This window comes from Etheostoma spectabile, unplaced genomic scaffold (genome assembly GCF_008692095.1).
Source record: "Etheostoma spectabile isolate EspeVRDwgs_2016 unplaced genomic scaffold, UIUC_Espe_1.0 scaffold00006414, whole genome shotgun sequence".
Taxonomy (NCBI): Eukaryota; Metazoa; Chordata; class Actinopteri; order Perciformes; family Percidae; genus Etheostoma; species Etheostoma spectabile.
This window is the reverse complement of record NW_022603375.1, coordinates 1-26,202: the sequence shown is the minus strand read 5'-3', so window position 1 is coordinate 26,202 and position 26,202 is coordinate 1. Positions and strand designations below refer to the sequence as shown.

Genomic DNA, 26,202 nt, shown 5'->3' with positions numbered 1-26,202 from the left:
TTTTATAAGATGAAGTTGATAGGTTGCCTGCACATGCCATTACAAAATATGAACCTATTCTTTTATATCAGACAAAATATATATTAAAACAACTTACATGCAGGTGGTGGAGGAAGTGTTATCTGCTGAGCTGAAAAAAGACAGGAAGAGACAAACATTAGAACAATCCCATGATATGCACCATGTTGACTGTCATTGGTTCCATGTTAAGAAATATGACTGTTTATATAAATGCATACATAAATTTTAACTTCCAGACAGGGCTTCCAGACGCACGCTCCGTCCTGGACAGTTTATCTGGTCGTGCAACAGATTCATCTGTAATACAGAGACCATATAGCGTGTACCCATTGCAAAATCTGTGATTTGAAATATGTGAAAAAATGTAGTCTATAATAAAGGTCTTACCATCACTTGAAGAATCTGTCATGAACCTCCTTGGGCGTCGGCGCTGCCTTTTTTGGACACTTGCTTCATCTTCTGTCTGGATGCTGGTGTCCCTCAGCCGCCGACACCGGTCCACAGCTTTGGCGTAGGAATCTATGTTAAGAGAACATTTGTGATCCAGTAGTGCAAAAAAAGAAGAAAGAAAAGCAGTTCCATACAGAGAAAATTATTTATTTACATATAGTATAGCAGCAATAGGTTACCTGTACACAGCCATATTTTTTTAACTGGATATTTGGCCCAGCTGCTGTTGGGCAAATGGCACGCTGTGATTTGGAGCAGAGCGAGGTGACATGGAGCTCCTGTAGAGCATGAGCAGATAATCCATCTTCTCCTCAAATGTCTCCATCCGGATTCATCTGAAATAACAGATCATACAATTTGTACTGATTGCAAAAATATTTAAAATGTATACAGTCAGTGTAAACATTGAACGTGACAAGATTTCTGCATTGTACCCCAGATACTTTGTAATGGGGAGACACAGCATCCACAGAAATGCATAGTGTAAAGCCAGTACTGCAGCTGTGTAGCAACACATTACGTCCCTTGCTGTAGCCTTCACTCAGCTTGACGATGACTGGCTAAAGTGCGTTGCAAGATGGCTGCCTATCTACCTGGACTAAGGATTTTGATTATTTTGGCTTTATTTATGTACTGTACTACACTAATTAAAAAAAGACCGAAAACGGATATCTTATTTGTAACATAAACAAAAGCATTTTACCATGATTACACAAAACTTACAATGCAACAAAGCAGAAACGTCGTGCACAGCAGCAAACAAAGGGAAAGATTTAAGCAATCCATTTAAAGCCCAACTCTGGCCTCGCCCTTTTGAATGGGAGTGCTACTACGGGCCCTTCTATGATAGCATCAAAATCAACATTTTTAAAACACTAAGAAGGCTCGACACAACATGAAACTTTACTCCAAGTCTCACCTGGGGGCTCAACACATAAACTCAGCATTGAGAACATGGTTTGTGCACAAATAGTTTACTAAACAGAAAAGACTTGGAGCAGCTCACTGCATGACTAGCATAGCACAATGGCGGACGACGTTGAAAAACTAACTAAAGTTAGTTGTTTACTTCAGCCAAACTTTTATTTTTGGTCAACCTAACAAGAACCGGAATATAACAAACCCATACGAGGGAAAGAGTTTAATGTTAAACCACAAACCCTCCCATTACAACAACAACAACATCATTAAACTGCAAAGTATTTCGCTTACCTCTCCGTGAGCTGAGCCGCGTGGTCCGTCCTGTGGCTTTCTCTTCTTCTAACGGGGGAATCGGTCTGCTCAGAGCAGCGGCCCCCTACTGGTGTGGGGTTGTAACGGTTAGGTTTTCAAACTGAATAAAGAAGTGAATTATCTTAGTTGTGAAAATCGTCCCATTGATAGATTCCTCTTTTAAGTTGTTTCACGAAGACAGTTAAAAAACCGAAGTCAAGCACAAAAGTACTATTTTAAGCTAAATTGATATCAGCCTTAAAATAAATGTTATGCTTTCTTAAATTTTATAAGTCAAATCATTTTTGAGTGAATAAATCAAGTGACAAACCATGCTACTTACTCCGAACAACCAAAAACAACCAAACGGGAACGTTGTTTGAAGGTACGGCGCAACCGCAGGGGAACGTTACCGTTGGTTGGTTCTCTTAACGTTTAGAGAACGTTATAACCAGGAGGGAACGTTCCCTAAACGTTAGCTTTTGGTTTGGTTCGAACGAACCTTTAGAGAACCAAAAACTAACGTTCCCTAACGTTCCCTAAACGTTCTGTGTTAGTGGGGAAAGCAGACCTGTCCCAGATGACCTGAGAGGTCTGGGTGGTTCATAGTGTAGTAGCAGATCAGCAATATATTTTGGACCTAAACCGTTAAGTGATTTATAAACTAGCAAGAGTACTTTGAAATCAATTCTTTGAGACACAGGAAGCCAGTGTAAAGACTTCAGAACTGGAGTGATGTGATCCAGTCTCTTGGTCTTAGTGAGGACTCGAGCAGCAGCGTTCTGAATCAGCTGCAGCTGTCTGATTGATTTTTTAGGGAGACCTGTAAAGACCCCGTTACAGTAGTCAAGTCTACTGAAGATAAAGGCATGGACAAGTTTTTCCAAATCCTGTTGACACATAAGTCCTTTAACCCTTGATATATTCTTAAGGTGATAGTAGGCTGACTTTGTAATTGTCTTAATGTGGCTGTTAAAGTTCAGGTCTGAGTCCATGACTACACCAAGATTTCTGGCTTTGTCTGTTGTTTTTAACATTGTTGTTTGAAGCTGAGCGCAGACTTTTAATCGTTCCTCTCTTGCTCCAAAAACAACCACCTCAGTTTTTCCTTCATTTAATTTCAGAAAGTTCTGGCACATCCAGCCGTTATTTGTTCGATGCACTTAGTCAGTTTTTGTATTGGACTATAGTCCCCTGGCGATAAGGTTATGTAAATTTGTGTGTCGTCCGCATAACTATGGTAACTTATTTTGTTTTTCTCCATAATCTGAGCCAGTGGAAGCATGTAGATGTTAAACAGAAGAGGCCCCAGAATGGAGCCTTGCGGAACTCCGCACGTCATATTTGTACGCTCAGATGCATAATTACCTATAGACACAAAGTAATCCCTATTCTTTAGGTAGGATTCAAACCAGTTTAGTACTGAGCCAGAAAGGCCAACGCAGTTTTCCAATCGGTCTAGTAGTATGTCATGGTCGACCGTGTCAAATGCAGCACTGAGATCAAGTAATACTAAGATTGAAATTTTGCCATTATCTGTGTTAAGGTGGATGTCATTAAAGACTTTGACAAGAGCCGTTTCAGTGCTGTGGTGTGGTCGGAAACCCGACTGAAAGGTATCAAAACTGTTGCTTAGTGACAAGAAATGGTTGAGTTGTTGAAAGACTACTTTTTCAATGATTTTACTTAAAAACGGAAGGTTTGATATTGGCCTATAGTTGCTCATTAGTGACTTGTCTAGGTTGTTCTTTTTTAAGAGTGGCTTGATTACTGCAGTTTTCAGGGCCTGTGGAAAGATACCTGAAAGAAGAGATGTGTTCACAATCTGTAGAAGATCAGAAGTCAAACAATTGGAAACATTTTTGAAAAGTCCCGTTGGTAGAACATCAAGGCAACAGGTCGAGGTTTTCAGATGTTGAATAATGTCCTCCAGGTTTGTATGGTTGATCGTGTGAAATTCTGTCATATTGGAACTATTTTTGCTTGAACACTGTGACAACACATATCCTGGACTTGACATGGAGGCACTGACTGTTTGTCTAATCTTTTGAATTTTGTCTTTGAAGAAGGAGGCAAAGTCATTGCAGGCCTTGGTAGATAAAAGTTCAGATGCTACTGGTACTGGAGGTTTGTTAACCTATCAACAGTAGCAAACAAAGCACGGGAATTATTATTGTTTCTAGAGATAATATCAGAGAAAAAGGACCTTCTTGCATTCCTCAGTTCCAAATTATAAATGCGAAGTCTCTCTTTATAGGAGTTATAATGGACCAGGAGATTTGTTTTTCGCCACCTTCGTTCAGCTTTCCTACACTCTCTTTTTTCTGTTCTCACCAGTAGGACATTTCTCCATGGAGATCTTTTCTTACCAGATACAACTTTGACCTTAGTGGGAGCAATGGCATCAATAACATTTGTAATTTACAGTTGAAATTATCTACAAGCTCACTGACTGATAGCCCAGAGAGGGCTGGTGTGGAGGAGAAAAGCTGAATAAATGTGTCACTGGTGTTTTCAGTGATATACCGTTTTCTGATTATCTTTGTTTGGACACTTTTGGGCACAGAGATAGTGCCGTTAAAGAAAACACAGGAATGATCTGAGAGAGCAACGTCAGTCACCACAACCTTGGAAATGTTCAGACCTTTGGAGACAATCAAGTCCAGAGTGTGCCCCTTATTGTGGGTGGGCTCCGTCACATGCTGAGTCAGTCCATAGTTCTCAAAAACACAACACAGCTCTTTTGTCCCCCTGTCCTGGGGGCTGTCAACATGAATGTTAAAATCACCCGCAATGATTACACAATCAAAGTTAATGCAGATAATAGACAGCAGTTCAGTGAAGTCATCAATGAAGGTTGCACAATATTTAGGTGGCCTGTAGATATTTAGAAACATCGCTTGAGGGGAAGATCTTAATTGAAGAGCAACATATTCAAAAGAAACAAAATTTCCATAACATATTTGCGTACAGTGGAATGAGTCATTAAACAAAATGGCGACTCCACCTCCTTTCTTATTCACTCTATTCTCACTCATAAAACTGAAGTTAGGGGGAGCTGACTCGATGAGAACAGCAGCGCTGTTATTATGGTCTAACCAGGTTTCAGTTAAAAACATAAAATCTAGATTGTGCTTAGTAATAAAATCATTGATTAAAAATGATTTTCCTGCCAAAGACCTGACGTTTAGTAAGGCTAGTGTTAGTGTGTTTTCATTTTTGGGACAGGCTGTAGCTGACAAGGAATGGATGCTAAATTTGCTAAGTTTGCAGTTAAGTGCTTATTCACCATTCTTTCCTATTACCTATCACAACAGAAATTGAGGAAGAATTGAATCCACAGGGCCCGGGCTTGTCTTGAAAAGAGTCATTAGTATCACTAGTCCTGCAGCCAAGGCCCGGCACATATCAGATAGTGCTTGCCAGATTTTGCACACAAGCGTCCTTATCAGTCTGGGGGGAAGGAGTTTTCTGACATCCTGGTAGTGGTGCTTGGCGTTTTACTTTTGCCCGGGGTTGAGCCATGGGGGTAGGAAGGGGTGCATAATTGATGGGGGAAATAAGGGAAAGGGTGTGTGGAGACATCAGTAGAGACAGCGATGAATCCTCAGAAGGTTCGGGGTTGGGAAGGTTTGAGGGGTGCTGGACGGGTGAAGAGGGGAGTGGAGGTTTCGTGTCTCTGCTCTCTGGTCTCCCATGGTCAAATCTTTGCACAGGCGGGGGCTGTGCTGGATCACTGCCGCACTTTGTTGTGTCTTCCTTTTGTTTTGTGACCTTGGCAGAGGGAGCAGATGTGTAGCGCAGAAAGTAAAGCAGATTAGAGGTGAACAGCTTTACTCCTGGCTTGTTAAGGGAAAGTCTATCTGCTTTAAAAAGATGTCTGCGCTCCCAGAAAATGTTTAAATTGTCAATGAACTTCAGAGAGTGGACGGTACATTCAGTTGAAAGCCATTTGTTTAGTCCCAACAGTCGGCTGAATCTCTCATCTCCTCTTCTGACTGACGGTATAGGACCACTGATAAACACATTTGCGCTTAGGGGGGTGACTGTGTCAAGCAGTTCCCTAAAGTCCAGTTTCAGCAATTCAGACTGTTGCTTTACAACATCATTTGACCCTATATGCAGAATAATGTTCTTCACAGTTGGGTGTGCTGCCACGATATCTGGGATTTTTTGGGTCAAGTCAGACACCATGTCTTTGGGAAAACATAGTATTTTGGTGTTTTTACTGTTTTTTAAATCTTTTACAGCAGAGTCACCCACAATCAGGGTTTGAGGCCCAGTTGTTAGCTTTTTACTTTTTGAATTGCTCTCAGTCCTTACCCTGCTGTGTGGTGATGAGACGCAGTCCCGGTCATCAGATGACTGTCCAGCGTCTTGCAGCAGAGGAGCAAATCTGTTATCCAGTTGCACACAAGGTTGTTGGGGGGGCATTTTGTTGCTTATTTTCCCTTTTGCAGCTGTCCACGGCTGTGTCCTACTAGGTACAGGGGTTGAAGAGGCGCTCTGCCCAGATGATAATGCAGGCCAGCGGTCATATCACAAACCTCAGGGCGCTGTGCCCGGCCCGTTAGTCGTCCTCCCATTTCCCAGGAAAATGATTCTATGATTCTAAAATATGGCAATAGCCTACTATGTCTACAAAAAATGTATAGTCCAGTGTTTTTGAAGTGTCCAAGAGCCGCTGCTCATAGTTTCTCAGAGGAAAAGCACGATTATCAGCAAAAATATCAGCAAAAATATGCAAGCAGAAGCAGGAGCAAGCAGCAAAGCGTCTGCACTGTAAGAAGCAGGAAGCTTTTTTACGATGCTGAGGACTCACTACACCTAAACGCGATGTACTACATTAGTCTCTCTGCAGGCCCTGAAAAACTGTTTATCGATTACCCAGCTAACAATTTTTGGTTCCCAGAACGTTCTGGGAACGTTCGTTTTTGGTTGTGGGAACGTTCCCTGAAGGTTTGTTTTGGTTGTAGTTTGGTTGTCTGCTGGTTAATTGGAAGGTTTTCTTAACGTTCCGGGAACGTTCGTTTTTGGTTATCGCGAACGTTCCGAAAACGTTGCAACCTTTAGCGAACGTTAGGGGAACGTTCCCTTAACGTTGCAACCTTTAGAGAACGTTAGGGGAACGTTCCCTTAGCGTTGCAACCCTCAGCGAACGTTACGAACCTTTTTTTTTTAAAGGATTCTAATGTATTTATAAACATATAAGATATAACAACATAGTATATAGACATTGCATTAAAGGCTTCCTTATTAAGGTAGTTTATTTCACTCCAACCATTACACCAGCACATTGAAAGAAACCCTTACCCAATTTAGACTAGAAGCTTTGAAAAAAAGTTTACTGCAATGGTTCTGGTCTTATGACAATGAACTTCCCCCACTTACTTGAAATATAGTGAGCTACAGTATGTGAACTTCCAACTAAAAATCCAATACACCATGTTAAACGGAACATGATCACACACCCAAGTTAGAACAATTCTCGTTTTGTTACACTTCTCACTTTTGTTTCACTTGTAATCATAAATAAATATTATGAATCTATTTGTTTCATTTAACAGGCTACCATGTTCAAGAATCTAAACATTAAATTCAAAACCTTTGTTTTTATCACTCATTAATTAAATCAATTTAACGTTTGATTAATGTTCTTCTTTATGTGAACACATCCTGGTTTCTGTTTTTATTGATTTCTTTCACTACATAAAGTTGGGGTCAATCAAATCTAATCAAAGCACCCAAACAGTCCTGATGAAGCAGATAAGTTGACTGTGACAACTCTTTGTTAAACTTTCATTTGAGCAACACATTTTCCCGCTAACTTTAATTGCTGCTTATTTAGTAACAAATATTTAATGTTATAGAGAAATACTTAATTTTTTAAACCAAATGTTCAAGTGCTTTAGATGTAAAGATATGAATATTTAAGATAAATGTTATCATTTGTAACCTCACAGCCTTTACCACACCTTTAACATGTATATGCTTAAATCTAGCAGTTAGCAACCTAAACTCAAACCTCTCGAAAACTTGCAAACATTAAACATAACCTAATCCCTAACTCATAAAACCCCAAAGTCTAACCTTACCCTCTTACATAACATTAACCAAATAAGTAATACCATTTCTAATCCCATAATTTAACAGTCTTTACCTTAACCAATCTGTTCTAAATTGGTCAAACATCTGCAGTGTTGGCAGTTCGAGTATGCATCTCATTATAATTGGAATGTTTAATAATTTCCCCCTCAGGTCAACATTTTAATTTCACTCGTCTTTCCCTGGTGTTTGAGAAACCCCTTTATTATTTTAACTAATTACTCAGTTCCTCCCTAGTTATTCCTGAATTAGGAGTAAAACACTGAAACACTAATTAGCAATGTAAGGGCAGATTTAGGAAAATAAACAACGTAGACCTTTCCTTTGATCTATTAAAATTGAAAAGCCATTGTTTTAGTGTCTTACATGTGTGTTTTTCCCCTAATGCTAACACAAGTTCCTTAGCTTGTCAGTGATGGTTTCAAGTCCCATCGTTGTTGTTAAAGACTGGTGCTCAACTGATAGGGTGAATGCATGCTCTTGTTCACCTGATTGTCTGCTAAAGGCTTTTCATTAAATTGTTACTTGAAGTTCTGAAGACATCAAGATAAACAGACTGGGTAAGTAAGTGAATTATTGGGCTTCTAGTTTTTCTTCTTGTATCTCGTCCTTCACTTGTTAAGGCTGTGAGGGAAAAAACAAACTGTATTTCCATAGAAAAAAAAAGATTTATTCATGTTCACATTTGAATAAAATAATCACAATTCAGGAATAAGTGCATATTCACGTATTATGTGACAAAACTGTGTATCGAGTATAAATTATAGGTCACTATTTTGGAGTATATTACAGTACAATCACTGTTTTCTGTACATGTACCTGTGTAAAATCTGCAAAAGTAGGCATTTCAGGTTGCTACAATAATATATTCCTTTAAAACTAGGAACAATATTTGCAAAGTTAATGCTCTTAGAAGACTACAAACTTTAAAGCTAATAAGCTGGGAGCAGATCCAAAGATATTGTGTCAACACCCTTGTGAAACAACAGTCTACACTTTTGTTTAAAAAAAAAAAAATAAAAAAAAAAAAAAAATCAGACAAGGAAAAGACCCCATGAAATAGACACATTAGACACATTCTTTGTTCTGACTTGAACAATTCAAATAGTATATAAAACAACTCATGTTTACAGGGAAATACTACTTCTAATTTAACAATTCAAACAAGTTACTCACATGAACTAAGACAGTTCTACCATCAATATTCCAAACAAGAAGAAAACTCTTTTGGAGCTTTTTAGTTTTTCTTGGTAACATTTTTGTATTGTTAAACACTTGATAAATGGTGTGAGTGCAGACAGTGTTAATATACTAATGGGGGGGAAATAATCAGTAAGAAGACCAGAAAATACTTCCTGGGTACACAAATGCATGTGCCATACTGATATAATGCTCAGAGTTAAGCTAACGTTATAGGACCACAGAAATAGGCTAAATGCTGCAGGAGTGCTGCAGGTTTTGAAGTGCAAGACAAAGCTTTGTGAATTCAGCTAACAAACAATCATGTTTGCTATATTTACCATAGTGTGACATCATCACACTTTAGTGGTTCATTAAACTCTCACACTTGTTTCAATCGAAGAGAGACAGCCACCAGTTTGTAATACATACAGACCTATCTAAGAGCATAAAAGTAACATATTTAAACAATACAATTCACCAGTATTCCCCTTTAAACTGAAAATAGATTCTATACATTGCAACATTTTGTTTCCTCTTTAACTCATCCTTCAAAACGAGTGTCGTCAGGCCTCCGAGGACCACCACAGCTGAGCTGGCATTTTTAAACTCTCCCTTTAATCGTCATGACACCACAGAGAAACGTTCCAAGCCTTCACATCAGCATCAAGTGAGCACACCACTGTGTGTTGTCAACCCTTTCAATTCCAACATTTCAGTTCTGTTGACTGATTGTGTATCTAACGGTTTGATTCTACAACACACTTGGCTTGTGTTTTGGGTTGAGCTGCCAGTTTCTGTTCTTTTCAATAGAGCTTCTGCCTCCTAGAAAAAATGGAGGCATTGTGATCACATACAGCATTTTTCTGACAGGGGTTGCAACATATGAATGGAGCACCTCGGGTCCAGCAACTCTCAAGTCAACTGAGTCATGTAGGAGTCAGCTTTCATCAAGAAAAAAGTCATTTGTAGTTTGGTGGTAGGAAAAAAGTCTTTGGGATGAGATGGGTTTTGCGTGACAAGTATAACTGCATGCGCACAACACGGAAAGCTGCACAAAGTGTCACTTAACTCCGTAAGAACATATATGATAATTATCACTTATTATTATCACTTAGCTATGCTTTCTCAGCCAATACATCAATGCCCCTTTTTAATGGAACAAGAAACAATCTCTTAATTATTGTCTGCATCCACTACGCCCTCAGTCTGGGCCCAGGTACCCTGCATTCTCTGCTGCTGGGATGTGTCCGTTGGCGTGAGTCTTGAAGATGGGAGTGAAATCTTGTTGGTAATCAGGGTTGTCTATGCTATTTTGTGGCTGGTATTTCTGAATGCTGTGGACCGTGCCATTGGAGGTGTGCGGGAGCATAGCGGGGGACCGGACCTCGTTGAGGTACTCAGGTCCGTAGGCCCGTTTTTGAAGCAGTTCAGGTACTCTGTCTCTGTGTCGTCTGAAGAGATGGTGGGAAGGATGGTGCGAGGTGGACCAGGGTGCTGGTAGATGGGATTCATCACATCTGAGACTCCGTTCTGGTTCATGTAGTCTGTAAGAAAGCCACACTGACATTAGCAAGGACACTAGTTTTTAATTAACTGCATACACTAGCAGGTTATTTATTAAACTATACTACCGTAAACATAATTGTGACGTGTTTCAGTCCATTAACTGCAAACCATTACATCACAGGCACTGCTGATCATTTTCAAACCCCTAAGTTTGCACATTGATTTTCAACCTTCCAGGCAGCCAGTGCTTGGCGTTAAAGGGTGACTCTACTAATTTTCCACATGAAAGTCAGTTTATTGATTGTTCTACGCAGCCTGTCAAAACAATTATATATTGTTCTGTGTTACAAACTGGAGGCATGGAGTTTGAAGTGGCTGCTTACAAAGTCAACAAAGCAAGACGCATTATGGGAACTGTAGGATTCAGTGTTTGTTGAGATTCATCCTAACTAGTGCCCAACATTTAGGATATTGTCTTGGCCTCTTGGCCTTATCGATTTTGACCAATCTTTTCTAAATATGTCTCTCGCAAATCCCACAACCTTTTAGAAAGGCATTAAGAAAACAGAATACCAATTTGAATATCAACTAACTTACAACCAACCTATTAAAGTGAGCATTTAATTCGCTTGACTTTTGAAATCAAAGTTACATCATCACCAATATATTGCAGTTGGGAGGGGCGGCTGATCTTCCCCAATGGTGCATTCTAGGGAGCTACTTGCTGTCAAAAAGCATGGCTTTATGAGCAATGTTCCAAAGTAACCAAAGACTAATTCTGATGCTGTGGAAAGGACAATGAGAATTTAAAAGTTTGTGTGAACTAAAATGGTTGCTGACTGATGCTAGCATCATTATGAAGGCAAAACAAAACACACCTGTATAGTGGTGTATAGTTAAATAACACATGTGATATGTATTTGTGGTTCTTATGGTCCTGAGTAGAGCCCTATTGATGCCACTTTTCAGTTTATATCCCGTCACTGTAGCCACCAAGAAAAAGTACACGCACAAATGGTACAACACCAAAGGTAAATGTTCTTCAGCTGTGGCAGCATTGCAATAAGCAGAGCAATACACTTCTTGTACACTAGATGCCCCCTTCCTCAATGAATCAAAACAGACAGCTGAGCACAGAGCTCTACTGAGATTCACTTAAATGTGAGGTTTTGAAGTTGGAGGATACTTGCCTGGAGATGGCAGGAAGGCGTTGTCTAAAAGTTTGTCTGTGGGGTCAGGAATATATCTGAGTACCATGCTTCCATCTCTGCTCGGGAATCCATTCTGCAACAAAGAAGAGAGTTTTTTTTTTTTTTAGAACTATGGCATATAGTACATTTAATTAAATACAAACAGGGACATTTCCTTTTTTTTCCAAATGCAATTTAAAGGGTTGACTTTCTCTTACCAATAAGCCAGTTCTGCTGTGGCACGTTCCAATGCTACTGTTGAGGCTCTGCATAATAGATAATATAAACACAAGTTAAAGTCTTTATGATGACACCTCATCAAATGCAGAACAGGAAATGGTGTTTTATTGATCCGTAACTCATTTGAATATGCTTCTGTTATCCATAAAGCTGATTTTAAAGGGGCTATACTCGACATTCAGAACATAAAATGAAGCAGCAAATAAATCATTGTTTTTTTTGTAAAGATACAATGCAATGAGTAATGGCGTCCTGAGCAAAGATTGAAGTCACACTCCCTCTGTGTCTTGTAAACTAAGCTTCCTTGTTCTTTCTTTTTTTGTCCGGTAGCGCGTGCATGTTAGTGCATGTGGCTGTAAAAAAACGTAGTATAGTAAATAGTAAAAGTATTTCACATATAAGGGAATGGTCTTTGAGACCCATGTGGAGGCAATCTCAGCCCACTTTTTCTGTACAGTACAGCCCCTTTAAATAAAGAAATGTTTAGAATGTAACTAAACAGGCATTTTCAATACAATGCCCAACATAAAGAGGGTCTGCTGTGCTCATTGTATTTAAGCAAATCCTTTATTTTTTGTTTTACTTTGGTAGTATTGGATTCTGACTTTCTTCTTTTATGTATAGTTCTTTTAATGTGTGTGTCCCTTTCAGTCACTGGGGTTTATTTTAAAGCCTCCGTGGGGACAATAAGTTCACTTTGAATAGTGATGGTAATGTGTTTTTATGGTATCCGAGGAACCTTAGCTGTCATTGCAGTACAAGCTGAGGATCGAAATAAACGTCCACTGAGCAGATTCATATTCATTCAGGCAATCTGACAAGCTTTGTTGTGTCTGTCATATTCTCGAGGCAAAGGAAGGTGAACGGTGTTAAAACCATGGAAACCGAACAAATAAAGAGAACAGAGTGGCAGCTGTGGCAATGCAATTACTTTCAACAAGGAAATGAAATGAAACACACTGAAGGAGCGACCATCTGTAAAAAAAAGAAAGAAAAAAAATCTCATCCGATAGTGGGCCATGCCCCAACAGGGATATTACAAAAGCAGACTCATGCTGAGCTTTTATTGGACAACGATTTTAAAAAGTTGCCTGCAAAGGTAATTACACTTCAAAGTTTGTATGGCCTAACCAGGCTGTTAGTGGCAGGCAACGTTCCCAGGTACAAGAGCCAGTCCTACGCATGGCCTTCACTGAACCTGAAGAGTTCTCCTCATTCAGTTCTCATCAATCAAAGGGCACCTGGGAGGAAACGTGGGAGAAGTGATGATGAGGACAAGTGGGTAGGGGTCAGGAAGCGGAGAAACAGTCCCACTGGTGACAGTTAAACAGAACGAGGGCAACTGGGGTAAGCAGAGTTCAGGTCAGGTACAACTGGCCACTTATTCAAGTCAAGGACGATCAGTTTACTATAACCCTCCTCGCTGTACGATCACCTGGATTCAGTTTAACCATCAGTGTTCTGCTTCTGCTGCATCATGTGAGTGCTAACTGCTTTCAACAAGCTGAAAACTGACTCTGCATTTATTTCCATTCTGACTCAGAGGGTAATGATTTATGCAGAAATCCCATTTCCTAAAACAGTTAAAATAGCAAAACTAAACTTTCAAACAGTTTACTGCATGTTGGTAAAGTGTGCACTGCTGGTGCATGTGGTGCAGTTCCTAATAAATTTAATGAATGCAGGGAAATTTTATCCTGCCTCCAAAGCAAATGGTATTCCTCTTCCACTATTTGGCTCAAGAAGGTCAATTTGAGTCTGGCGTTTGTGTCTGTTGTAAAAGGTGTATGTGTTTCATCCATGTACAGATTTCCTTTTTTTCAGATGACTATATTGGCTGGAAGTTCAGCCATAAAAGATTGTGACAATATTCTGGGTCTGTATCTCAGATTTGTGTGAAACCTTTATATTAGTAGTGCATGTGGTGGACTAGGTCACCACTTGCTATGGTTTAAATTCAACTGTAGTCCAGTATTTTCCTTTCTGTATGGTGTATACAGAGTGTATATTTTATTTTATGGGCCTTTCTTTGTTTACGTTATTATCTAGCTATTGGTTTTCTAAATACTTTTTGTTGTTGTAGGGTTTACTTTATATGGACAATCATCCATAGTATCTTGTGAAGTACTGTACCCAGTCTCACCGTACACCACATATGCTTAACCAACACCAGTTTTTACCAGATGTGAAAGCAACCCTGGTATTGTTTTTACCTTGAGAGTGTGTGTGTGTATATGTGTGTGTGTGTGTGTGTGTGTGTGTGTGTGTGTGTGTGTGTGTGTGTGTGTGTGTGTGTGTGCGTGCGTGCGTGTGGAGATGCCTAGTGTAGCGGGAGCTACCACAGAAGAGGTTTTAGTATACTTTGCTAGGTGTTTATATTTCTGTCTGTCTGCGTGTGTGCGGATAGATTTCTTTTCACACCATGATATCATCACAACCGTGCAAGATGCAGTGACAAAACTTAACAGTGTATAGTTAAGATCAAGGCCTAGTCCAAAGATGTGTGTGGTCTGAGGAAGGGCGCCAGAAGTAGGGTGGTAGGTAAGGGGCCTTGGCCCTCCCCCACCAGATGCTACCGGCCTGATTTGGCGTTGCGGCTGGTGTGATCCCATTGCATGACAGTCTCTAGTATTGATAAATTATTTTGCTGGTCAGTGCATGATTGTTTGCTTAAATTAATTATGTGACCAAAAAACTACACTTCTTGCATTAATCAGATTTGACCAATGGCTTGGCAGTACTGGCTTTTTAAAGTTAAAAATAATTGAATATCAGCAGTGGTATTGAATAAATCCCATTTTATTTAGTTAGTTTTTTGTACCAGGATGCATCATTTCTTCAGCTTTTGCTAAAGTCTGAGACGCAGTACCACAAATGCAGAAGGCAGATGGACAGAAAAACCTTTAATCATAGTTTTTCATATAAAGAAGCTTACTGTGGAGTGAAGAAGCGGTGTGACGGAGGTGCTCGGACTGCTGAAAAATCCATGTTGCGGCACCAGGTACTCTTCTGCATCCACAGCGTCCTCCATTCCATCCCCACTGATCAGGCTGCGATACAATTTAGTGTCTGTGGGACTCGGCAGGTGCATGCGGTCATCGCCCTGGAATAGAAATAAAATGTACCTAGTCAGCATGGTGTGTCCAATGGGTTACTACAAATCATCATCAAACAAACTGAAGATTTAAGACATTTAGGTCTGAAGTAAAATCATACCTGAATGACCAGATATCGAGAAGGATCCCGGGCCATTTTTGTAAACTCAGCTATTAGTTCCCTGAAACGAGGTCGGCTATCTGCATCAATCATCCAACCTGCACAGACACATTATCATAAGATAAGATGGAAATTATTTGTAGGGAAGTTATCCAAAATTAATTGCAGCAGCAGAATAAAAGAAGGAAAATATAATGTAAATGCGTATTAGGAAAGCAAAAGGTGTCAGCCATGGTCCACCAAGCTTACATTTCACCATGATCATGTAGACATCTATGGTACAGATTGGTGGTTGAGGCAGTCGCTCCCCTTTCTCTAGGACCCCAGCTATTTCACTGGCTGGAATCCCATCATATGGTTTGGTCCCAAATGTCATCAGCTCCCAAACTGTTACGCCTACAGAAAAGAGGACAGTTGGTATATCAGTCTGCTGAGCTGTCATTCACTGTTTTGTTCCCAATAAAAGAAGAAATCAGAGTGACAGGATGTAACCTTCCAAATATCACACAGTATCAAAATATCTATGTGACAAATTGGCTTTGCCTGCAGGAGTGGGAGTTAGCAGGATGCATCTCTGCGTTGGAGGAACTAAAGAAGGGAAAGGATGAAAGAACGCCTGTCACTTCTGCCAGGGTCTAGATGCTTTTGCCATATTAATCGGAAGGCATGATCAAAACTGCTGGTGCTGAAAGAACTGTTTGCGTGGGTTGTGGCAACAATCTCTTCTTACATATTATTGTCCATCTGAGACTGCTGGTGCTACCTCATATGCTCCATATTTTACACATATTGGGAACAAACTCCTAGAAAACTGCAGGTCTGCTGCAACTCTGTTCTTTTAAATCAAGGCTGAAGACCTTTCTTTTGATGTTGCCTTTCTTTAAATGATTGCTCATTTCTTATACTGAAGTTGATTTTTGTGACAATCAGCAAGGATGAGATCAAAATTTGACGACTTGATTAGACAGTGATTAGACTGTTCTGATGACTGCAATGCAACTATTAGTTTCGTATTTTATTTTGACTGTTTGACTGTTTAACTGCTCTTTAAAGTTTAATTTCTTCTCACTGTAACTTTTATTATTTTAATCATTTTATGTAAAGCACTTTTAATTGCCATGTTGCTGAAATGTGCTATACAAATAAAGCTGCCTTGCCTTATCTAAGTCCTACAAATTGCAGATGCTAGCATGATGTTCTCTTCTTTTTTTGTATTTTAAAATGTTGACAGATCCAAAAACAACATCCTATCTGAAGCTTCAAAAGTGCCTTTGCTCTGCTTTGCCTCACTCACTGTTAAAACACTTTATTTGGAAATGAATAAATATTTTCCAGTGAGGCTGTCACCAAAACTCAAGAGTATAGAAGCCCAGCTGTTTTACATATCTGAAGGTACACAAGGATCCAAGCTCAGCAGGGTTCGTGCCTCACTGGGTTAGAGGTAGAACATGTATTCTCAACATAAAGTACAAGACTTACCATAACTCCAAACGTCACTCTGGTGTGTGTATGTTCTGTTCAGGATGGATTCAAGAGCCATCCATTTTATTGGTACCTGAGGAACAAAAAGTAATAGTAAGTAAAGTAAAGTAATGTAATATTCTCCAAATATTGCAGTAACTTTGAATCCCTGTGAATTCCCTGTAAATGTGCACTTAACATGTTAGTAATGCACCATCCTAATGTTTTTTTGAGTACATCTGGACACTTAGCTTGCATGGACCACTTACACAATATTTTCATGCAAAACATGCAGTCATTTAATAATGCTGTCAACATTTTTACATGACTGTGTTTGCAGGGTGGAGGGATGAAGATTAATTAGCCCACTGAGACAGCAGCATGTACACTTGCACAGCAGTGTCTGAAACAGCCTGTTAAGAGGAATAATAACTTAATTTATACCTTGATAGTAACGCATCAAATTTGTCTTCTTCACCTAAAGTGCTGTAAATTTAAATCCATCATCACTGTCTTCACCACATACAATGCGTAACTGTACTGTCACCTAGTGGCGTAGAATTGCAATAGTCAGGCATACAAAATCCCTTAAATTACTAAAAATGCTGACATTTAACGTAGGTTTCAATTTTAGATAAAGAGTTTTGTGGCATTTTGCGTCGCACAAAGCTTAAAAATGGATTTCTGACATGTTTCCTGCATAAGGATTAAGTCTATTCACATAATAAAGATGAAGTTCAATGGATTATATCAAAGTAATGAACCACAGATGTAATAAAGTTCTGATACCATAATATGGTAATTCACCTATATAGAGGGCATTGTACCATATTATTGGATGTTTGAGCAAGTAACAATTTTAAAGGTTTGGTAATTATCATATTCTGGGGAAAAAAATACTTTATCGGGTTCCGCAAAAAGAAGTGTACAGGTCACCCAGTAAATACAAGCCCTACACATTTTTCTGTCAGAAAATAGTAATTTTAGTTGCACAAAGAAACATTTGTCATTTATCTTCTCTACCAGAATTATTTATACTTACTTACATAAGATGAAATTTAGAGCAAAACTACAAAAATAACATCTTTCATGAAATGGGGCAAATTCATTCATGTACAGGAAGTAATTTGTCTAACAATAACCACATTTGTGACAGGTTATAAATGCACGAGTAAGGTTGCTCTTAGGCCTATTTGTGTGCAGGCGCAACAACAACTGAATATAAAACAAACAAAAATATTTTAAGTTGTAGGACAAAAACACACACTTTAAACTTTTTTTAATCTTTTTGAAATACTCATGACAGACATACTGATCCTTCCAACACAGTACACAATTTTATTTTTAATTAATTAATTATTAATTTAATCTCCAACAAACCTTTCCACCATCTGCATGGTACTCTTTCTCATCTGCGTTGAGGAGTTTAGCCAGACCAAAGTCAGTGATCTTGACATGTTGAGGAGTCTTCACCAGGACATTTCTTGCTGCCAAGTCACGGTGTACTAAGTGCCGCTCCTCCAAGTAGTTCATACCCTTTTGTCAAAACATACATACATACATACATACATACATAAGTGCAGTGCTCTTTTTCACAAGCTGTCTGATACGGCTAGATTCTACAATGCCAAAACATTGCTTGATCAGACTTGATCAAAGATCTTAAAGTGCTTTCATGATAGGCTTGTCATCATCACCTGTTAAGTCATATCATTCAACAATATTTCAAACCAGTTAAAAGCAGCATGTACTGTTCTTTCTAGCAATTGCGAAACAAAACAACTTGACTTGCTCTGCCAAATTGCTCAGTTACATTAGTTGTTATCATATGGCTTTAATAAAAACATACAGACATCCATTAAACAGTATTGTTATCACAAGGAAAACTCAAAATAGGTATTAAACAGACATGTAATTTGATGCCTTTGTGAGGTTTTTCCCAATTACCTTGGCTATCTGCACACACCAGTTGAGCAGGTACTGGGAGCCGATATTGTCTTTGTTCTCTTTGACATAGTCCAGCAGGCAGCCGTAGGGCATCAGCTGGGTGACGAGCTGCACTGTGGAGGTCAGGCAGATACCAAGCAGACGACACACATGGGGGTGTTCCACACTGGCCATCACATAAGCCTCCTGTAGTGCACATGAAGACATCATTTAATGTGTTATTTTATTTGGGGGCATTCAGGTGATGCATACACCAAAACAACTCCTATATCTAGTGCAGGGCAAATGGAGAAAATTGGCATTCACATTGATGGATTAAAGGTGCAAAGACGTTTGAGAAAAACGTCTCACAGTCTATCCCATCTTCCACTGAACCAATATTGGTAGAAGTGTCTACGTTTATCCTGGAAACTGATATCTTAAGAAACATGACATGTGTGGAAACATATTTATATCTAGTGTTGGGTGATTAGCAGCAGTAATGCCAAGCCAAGCATATTTGATGTGGCTCAGCTGAGAGTGGAAACACTCAGTCATCACAACAGAAAAGAAATTAGGGATAATCCACACTGGCAACCAACAACAGGCTTTCTAGAAGTTGACCCATACAAACAGCACTTCAAACTGAGTTTTATTTAGTAGATTTCCTGTTGGTAGTATGATTTTTTGTACCACAAATACATTCTACATGGCTGTTACAGTATCTGTATTGTTCGATAAATAACCACTTGATTGTTAGGAGCTCGGTAATTTTGACAGTCTGATGAGGAAGAGGCTTCAAAGCGTATTTTAAAACATTAAGTCATGAAGATCAGAGGAAGTACATGCCCTCCACAACTTCCAGATATACAGTGACTGAGCAACACAATCGCAAAATTATAGGATCTAAGATGCACAGTCAACTATTTGCATAATGCATTTGTAACAGGCTGCTTTCTCACTGCGGCTACAGGACTGCATTCCTTTCCAGAACACCTCAACCTTGGATTACAAACCAACGCCCACACTCAGCTCTCTAATGAATTAATCCCATTTCCTACAGCCCCTGCAGGAGGGTCCCCGTGTAGAAACATGACACATTCTCCATTACAAGGAAAATAAGTAGTCATTGGTATGTATAAAGGGTATTTTCCAGTTAAATTTACATTTGGGAAGCAATAACTGTCATTAACTTTGTGTAATACATTGAGGTACTTCTGACTTCTCTTTTTAATCCAGGCAAAATATTAGAGTTATTAACTTTTATATTTCTTACTAGCAGCAACTGAAGTAGTCTGGGAAATGACATTTCACATGAATGGGTTTATTTACGTCTGACTCAGTATTACAGTAAGCTTAGAGTTAAAAAAAATGTACCACATGAATCAGTAAACCTACGTCCAAGATCTCTTTGTTTGCTTTTGGTGATGTGGCCTCTCTTAAAACCTTGATGGCTACTGGAATCTTCACATCTTCTCCCTCCGGAACCCACAGGCCCTGTATAGACACAAGTTTGTAATTTACATGCTTTAATTATACCTGAATCATCAAGTGAACACAAGTGCCTACATGCAAATATACAGTACAATTACAAATGCCTGCGTGTATGTGTTGCATGAATGCCTCCCCGCCCCCCAATCAGTTTGTACTCAACTATATTTGTGAGGATCCTTTTTCCCCTAAAGTGCTGTTAAAAAACAAAGTACATTTACTGAAATACTGTATTTAAATATAATTTTGAGGCACTTCTATATCCCTTTATGCTTCTTTAATACTCAATTTCAGAGAGCAATATACTTTTTACACAACTTCATGCAGTTGACTGCTGTGTTTTACATTCAAAACATAAAACCAGTTATAAAATATGACCCAGATTAAACTCACAGATTAAACTACTCAACTCTATTATCTTCACCTCAACCAGCTATTCAGTCAGTAATAATAATCAAATTATATAATTTAACACTTTGAAAGGGGTCTTTCTTTTAATTCTTTAAGTTAATTTAACTTAAAATTATGAATGCAGGACTTGTAAAGGAGTATTTGTATAGCGTGATAATGGTAGTTTGATGCAACTTATACCTTTAAAAGTAAATGTCTAACCCTAACCCTTACCCTAGCCAGAACGTAAACCTAATTACAAGCTTAATCCCCAAAACAAAGTCTTAACCCAAATTGCCCTTTGAAAAAATGTCCTTACTTTCCAAAAATGTCCTCACTTTCAAGGTCTAAAACTGAAATAAATTTGAAAGGGCACACTTTTTTTGTACAAAGTAAGAACATTATGTTACTTCTATTCTCTCTGGAGATTTACCCTAATGTTAACCTACAAGCAACCCAAAAATAAATGCCTAACTTTGTAGAGATCAGCGTTTTTCTCCACATGGCAGAAAGTCCCTACAGTGTCACTGTGTAAACACATATCCCCACAATGAGAGTAATACAAGTATATATACACACACACAGCACTAAAGGTGATAGTGGAGTCACTCATGCATGATCTGGCAAGTTAAAAATGTGTCTTTTAATTGAAAAATTGACAACAGATGTAGATGTGCAGAAACACTGACGGGTGTTGGTTATGTAACTTTGCACGTGCAGTATTACTGGGCTACAGCTTTAATAAAACTCTGCGCTGCAGTAGACAAAAAGGTGATTTGAGACACAAACATGTTGCATGTTATTACCTTGTAAACTGTACCAAAAGCTCCGGATCCCAGCACTTTGATTTTCTTAAATTCAGGTTCCTTCAAGATTCGCAGCAGAGCCTGGTTTGGAGCCTCTCCACTTGGAGTCAGAGGTTCAACCAACTGGAAAAGAAGGACTGAATTTCTTAGAAACTGCTGCACAAACAGCATAAGTGAATCTTTTAAAATGCATTGTAGTAGATCAATATTCAAAACAGATTATACAAATACAAATCTGTAAATTTAATTTGAAACTGAGGCCTGCACTTTCCCTTTCAAGTAAAAATGTATCTCTGCAGAAAGCAGGCTTGTATTTCTTTAAATCAACACCAACATCTAAAATACAACATTTTGATGTATTGATGCTTATCTACATGTGTGGTGACTCAGTCCTCTAATCTTACCTCTCTCTCTTGGAGAAGTCTGCGCATGGTTCTCTTCCTCTTGATGTAGCGACGGCGTAGCAACACAAACACAGACAGGGCTGCAATAAGAACAGCCAGCAGCCCACCAACTACACCAGCCGCAATCATGGAAAGGCCTGAGGGGCTGAAAAACAGATGAGAGCTAATTTAAGAATGCAGATAGAAAACAGAGCACATTTACAAATTCAATAAAAAAAGGACAGATGAGATTAGAATTTCTAACACATCAGTACCTTTTACTCTGGCAGCCTTGGAGACCAGGCCCCATGCACCTGTAAATAAATCAATGCAAAAAATCTGATGTTACCATACCATCACTTTGATTTCACACTTCAAATTCACCATCATCAGTTTTTTTCTCTATAAAGCTCGGAAACACTTCCCTTCTTAATAATCAATATACCACCCGGCCACTGCAATGGCTGAAGGTTAAAAGTCTATCAAGGTGAACATTACATCTGCGTTCATTCAAAGTTATATTTTGTCCTGTTCTATAATGCATTGCAGACTTCTATCGGTTTAAAACTGAAATTACGAAAACTTATAATAATAATATAACACATTTTCAGACAATTAAAATAACAAGAAAAATATAATGGACTAAAATAGCTAACAATAAAATATGATAACAGTACTGATAAAAACAGATAGGATTGGATAAAATTGTGTGCTAGAGTTGATTAAAAAGCTTCTTTTTTTAAAGATAAGCTTTAAGATGTCATTTATTCTGCAATTGTCCGATCATCAGGTAGGAAGGCAGATTTGTTTTAGTGGGCAAAAAATGCTAAATTTCTTTAAATTTTTTTCCTTTAATTTGACTGATTTACAACATTAGTCTGAGCAAACACTGCCTTGTGTTGAAAGCCAACCTCTCTCTCCCTAACCTGTTCCAGCAGAACCACAGCTGACCCTTCTGGCTTGGATGAAGTTATTGCATCGACATTACAACAGACAAATGTTTGCGACACAGAAAAATGTAGTGCCAGTTCTCAGATCAGGAGAACAATGCTTTTACCCTTGAGTGCAGTTTTTGTGGCATAGCCTGCACACTTTCATCTCATCAGCGTATTTCCACACCAGCATGTCGTCCTCCCCTGGCACGCCTTGGGGACATCGGGAAACACAGAACAGGCCGTCTTGGAAGTTGGCACACTTAGTACAGTTTCCAGAACCCTTAATGAAAAAATAAATACTCATGTTTACAACTCTCTTGAGCGGGGTGGTAAATATTATGTAAACTGTCCTGTCTCATAGTAATAATTTCTCAAGCAAGCTGTGCCGATCTTCCTCATTAAGATGCAAATGTTTGGCAATGAAAACCCACCCAGTTATGTTAGGTGGTTTGGTTTAGGCCAGCACAACTCTGTTCACGGAGAGATGTATTGCAATCAAGTGCTGGAGTGTAATATTTCTTTAAAACTGCTATCTGCTTCTCTTGTCAATAAAGACAACCTGCATTCCTAGAGTTACTTTCAGCAACCCCAAAAAGAGGCTTCAACTTGTTGTTTTCAGTCAAAAATGTGATGAGCACATAAAAAAAGTACAGTGTGGCCACTAGATCACACAACCACACCCTCATCCCAACACACAACATGTCTTGTGGCTGCACTGCACTGTGGTCTAATAGGCTGCTGTTGATGGAAAAATTGTTAGCGCTGACACTTCTGCAATAGATTTACTGGGTAATTGCTCATTTGTTTTGTTCTTTGATTTTGAGACTGACACAAAAACATGACAATTATTGCTCACTTTAAATTCATAAATACGGTTAACACAGAGGTTCAACAGTAGTTCAAATGTGTTTATTTTTATGTTTGTAATAATGGCTTAGTTGTGAAACACATACAGGCGCACTGCAGGTTGCGGTTCCATTCAAGCGTTGACACTCGGGGTGACACTCCATGCAGGTTTTATTGACGACGGCCTCTCGCGGCTCTCTGCAAAAACAGTAACAAAGCTGACACACTCTCGCCGCTGATGCGCCTCATTTCAAACCGTTACATGTGAAGTAAAATTCATGATTTCTTTTTTTGAGAGCACAAGTTAAATTGTAACCATGTTGAGATTCATGTTTGACAGAGATCTGCAAAGATAAACCAATGTGAGTGAATGTACCATTCAGCTTCAATGTTTTACATATATCTACTGAATGTTTAACTTCAAATACCTTGGATCATATTTGGTCTATGAATTGATTTAATAAAAAATCTCCAATGTCTAATGTCTTGTCTGGAAATGCTGGTGGTATGAAAATAGACTTCGAAGGAGTTAACTGTAGAGCACACAGATCTGATGTTCAGACCATTTGATTGTCTAAAATAAGGAACGCTTTTCAGATCTTAAAAAAGGTATTAAAACCGGAATCCTCCCTTCCCTCCAGGATATTGCAAGAGTCAACCACAGCTCCCATCACGGCTGTGGTCACGGCAGGCAAACACATGTCCGGGCCAGGGCCCCAGCAGCTGTCCGTGGCACACTTCCTGTCACAAGTGTTGTTTTGCAGGGCTAAAAACAAATATACAATCTAAAGAAAAGATCTTTCCCGCATAATCATATAATTCTGAAATTAGACTTCATTAATTCTAAATCTGGCTTGTGTGTTGCTTAATCAGTAAGTTACATAACAAAACAACAAAAGCATCTGGCTGAATTTGTTGGAAGTCAAATTCAATTTACCACATGTGGTAGCATCAGCATTTCCTCTATGGTAGCAGTTTGGCTTTCTGATTTGAAGAGCCCTTCCAGTGGCTTTTGTTTGCGTAGCACAGGTTCTGGTTGTTAATGATGACCACATCTCCATCGCTGATTTCTTTGAGTGAGCGAAGACCCAAGTAGTTGATATTAAGATGAGCCATCATCACGCTGCGGCTACCACTACCAAAGAGAAAAAAAAGTAGCACAGAAAAAGAAAAAAAGTAAGATTTTATGACAGCCTTGAATAATAATTAACTCTTAAAAAAACAAATTAATTTCTTGAGATCTAGCCGTTGTAATCTATGGGGGGTCTTTACAAGGAACATACCGCTTAGTACGTCCTCGGACGATCTCCAAATTCTCAAAAGGACTGCGAGTGAGTTCATGCTTGCTGGCCATGTTTGAATCAACAAGTATCCTAAAGCAACAAATGGATGTGAATGGTGAACCTCTTTAATGTGCATCAAATCTGTCATGCATTACTCAAGTCTTATGCAGTCTTACCAGTAATTTCCTTAACTGTCTTAAAAACATCAAGCTGGGCAGGCTCCATCTTTGGTGTCTTGGTATATTCATCACTACAAATAACGGAGAATGTACATGTTAGCTGCCACTGGTAAAAGGTACATGGTAATGTATAGCATTTGATATGGTTGATAACAACAGGCATGAAGGCTGTAATGCTGTTTATGTCCATGACTTACCCATAAATGATGTCTTGATGATAGCAATGTACCATTTTTTTTGTGTGCAGTTTTTAAAGGAATCAATGTTGGTGGCATTGATAGACAATGTGTAGTCAGGTTTCCTATTCCAAGTCCATTACACATGTGAATAATATGAAAACAAAATCAGTACAGAAATGGTTTAAAGCTTTTGACTGTACTCTAATTTGGTTAATTTGGTATTAAGCTAAACCAATTGGCATTTTAAAATCTGCTATCCATGATGTTAAGTACAGTACACTAATTATTATCAGCTAGATGTAAAACAGCACAGTGATAGCTTAGCCACCTACCTTTGGGCACAGTCCATCACACTTGGCACACTTCCTGATTTCTCCCTCGTCCACCTCATATGTGTTAACGCTGCACGTCCGCAACAAGCTCCATGATCAGTTACAACATAGTATCTGAAATTATTCAACTACAAACCGTTTGCTTCATGATAATGTAATAGGCAACATTTACAAGTTGAATAACGTCACAAACCAATCTGAATGTGCTCTGATAACCTGTATGAGTCATACTTTCAGTATGACTATAGGTACAAATAATGCTGCAGGCCTTCAGTATAGACTGAGTAACACTGGCACAGACCTGTGTAAGTTAAACTGAGAAAGAACAGTTGTGGCATTAACACGCCCTGAAACTCAATCATTTTCTTTTGTGTTTCTAACAGTTTATAATTAAACTTAAGAAACTGTGATCACTGACTGTAACAACCCTTTAGGTCAACCTGGGCACTTGTTATGTTTGTTTAGTTTTACTTTATTTCTCTCAACTGTCAAGACAACAGCTACAGTGCACTCTATAAATATATCAGAGCCTAGTTAAGTAACAATCTTGGCTAAAAATAAAAAAGAATTGAGAATAAGTGTATCGGCTCTTACGGGCATCTCTCTACACAGGTGGCCCCGAAGTTGTACTTTCCAAGTGGGTTGGGTACCAGCTGGTGCAGGTTGGGGTCGTAACGCATGAGGCGGACAGGAGTCCTTACACACCCCGTTGTCCTGGAAGTCCGACAGGCCTGCAGCACAAACAACAGTCATCCGTACACTGGGACCATAACAGAGCCCCCACACTAATGATAACACTGCATTCTCTACAGCCTCGGTTAATCCTCAGAGCTGGTTTAGAGAGGGATAGCAGACGCCAATACTCGAGG

General features: G+C 39.0%; 1 long non-coding RNA gene and 1 pseudogene across 1 annotated transcript; both read right to left on the bottom strand.

Moving 5' to 3' along the window:
- Nucleotides 1-463: 463 nt before the first annotated feature.
- Nucleotides 464-2,008, bottom strand: LOC116678068 (uncharacterized). Its single transcript, XR_004329151.1, has 3 exons — nt 1,684-2,008; nt 651-806; nt 464-540 (listed from the first exon to the last, which is right to left on the bottom strand). It is a non-coding gene; the product is annotated as an uncharacterized LOC116678068 (long non-coding RNA).
- Nucleotides 2,009-8,436: 6,428 nt separating this feature from the next.
- Nucleotides 8,437-26,064, bottom strand: LOC116678069 (epidermal growth factor receptor-like; annotated as a pseudogene).
- Between the last annotated feature and the right edge of the window lie 138 nt (nt 26,065-26,202).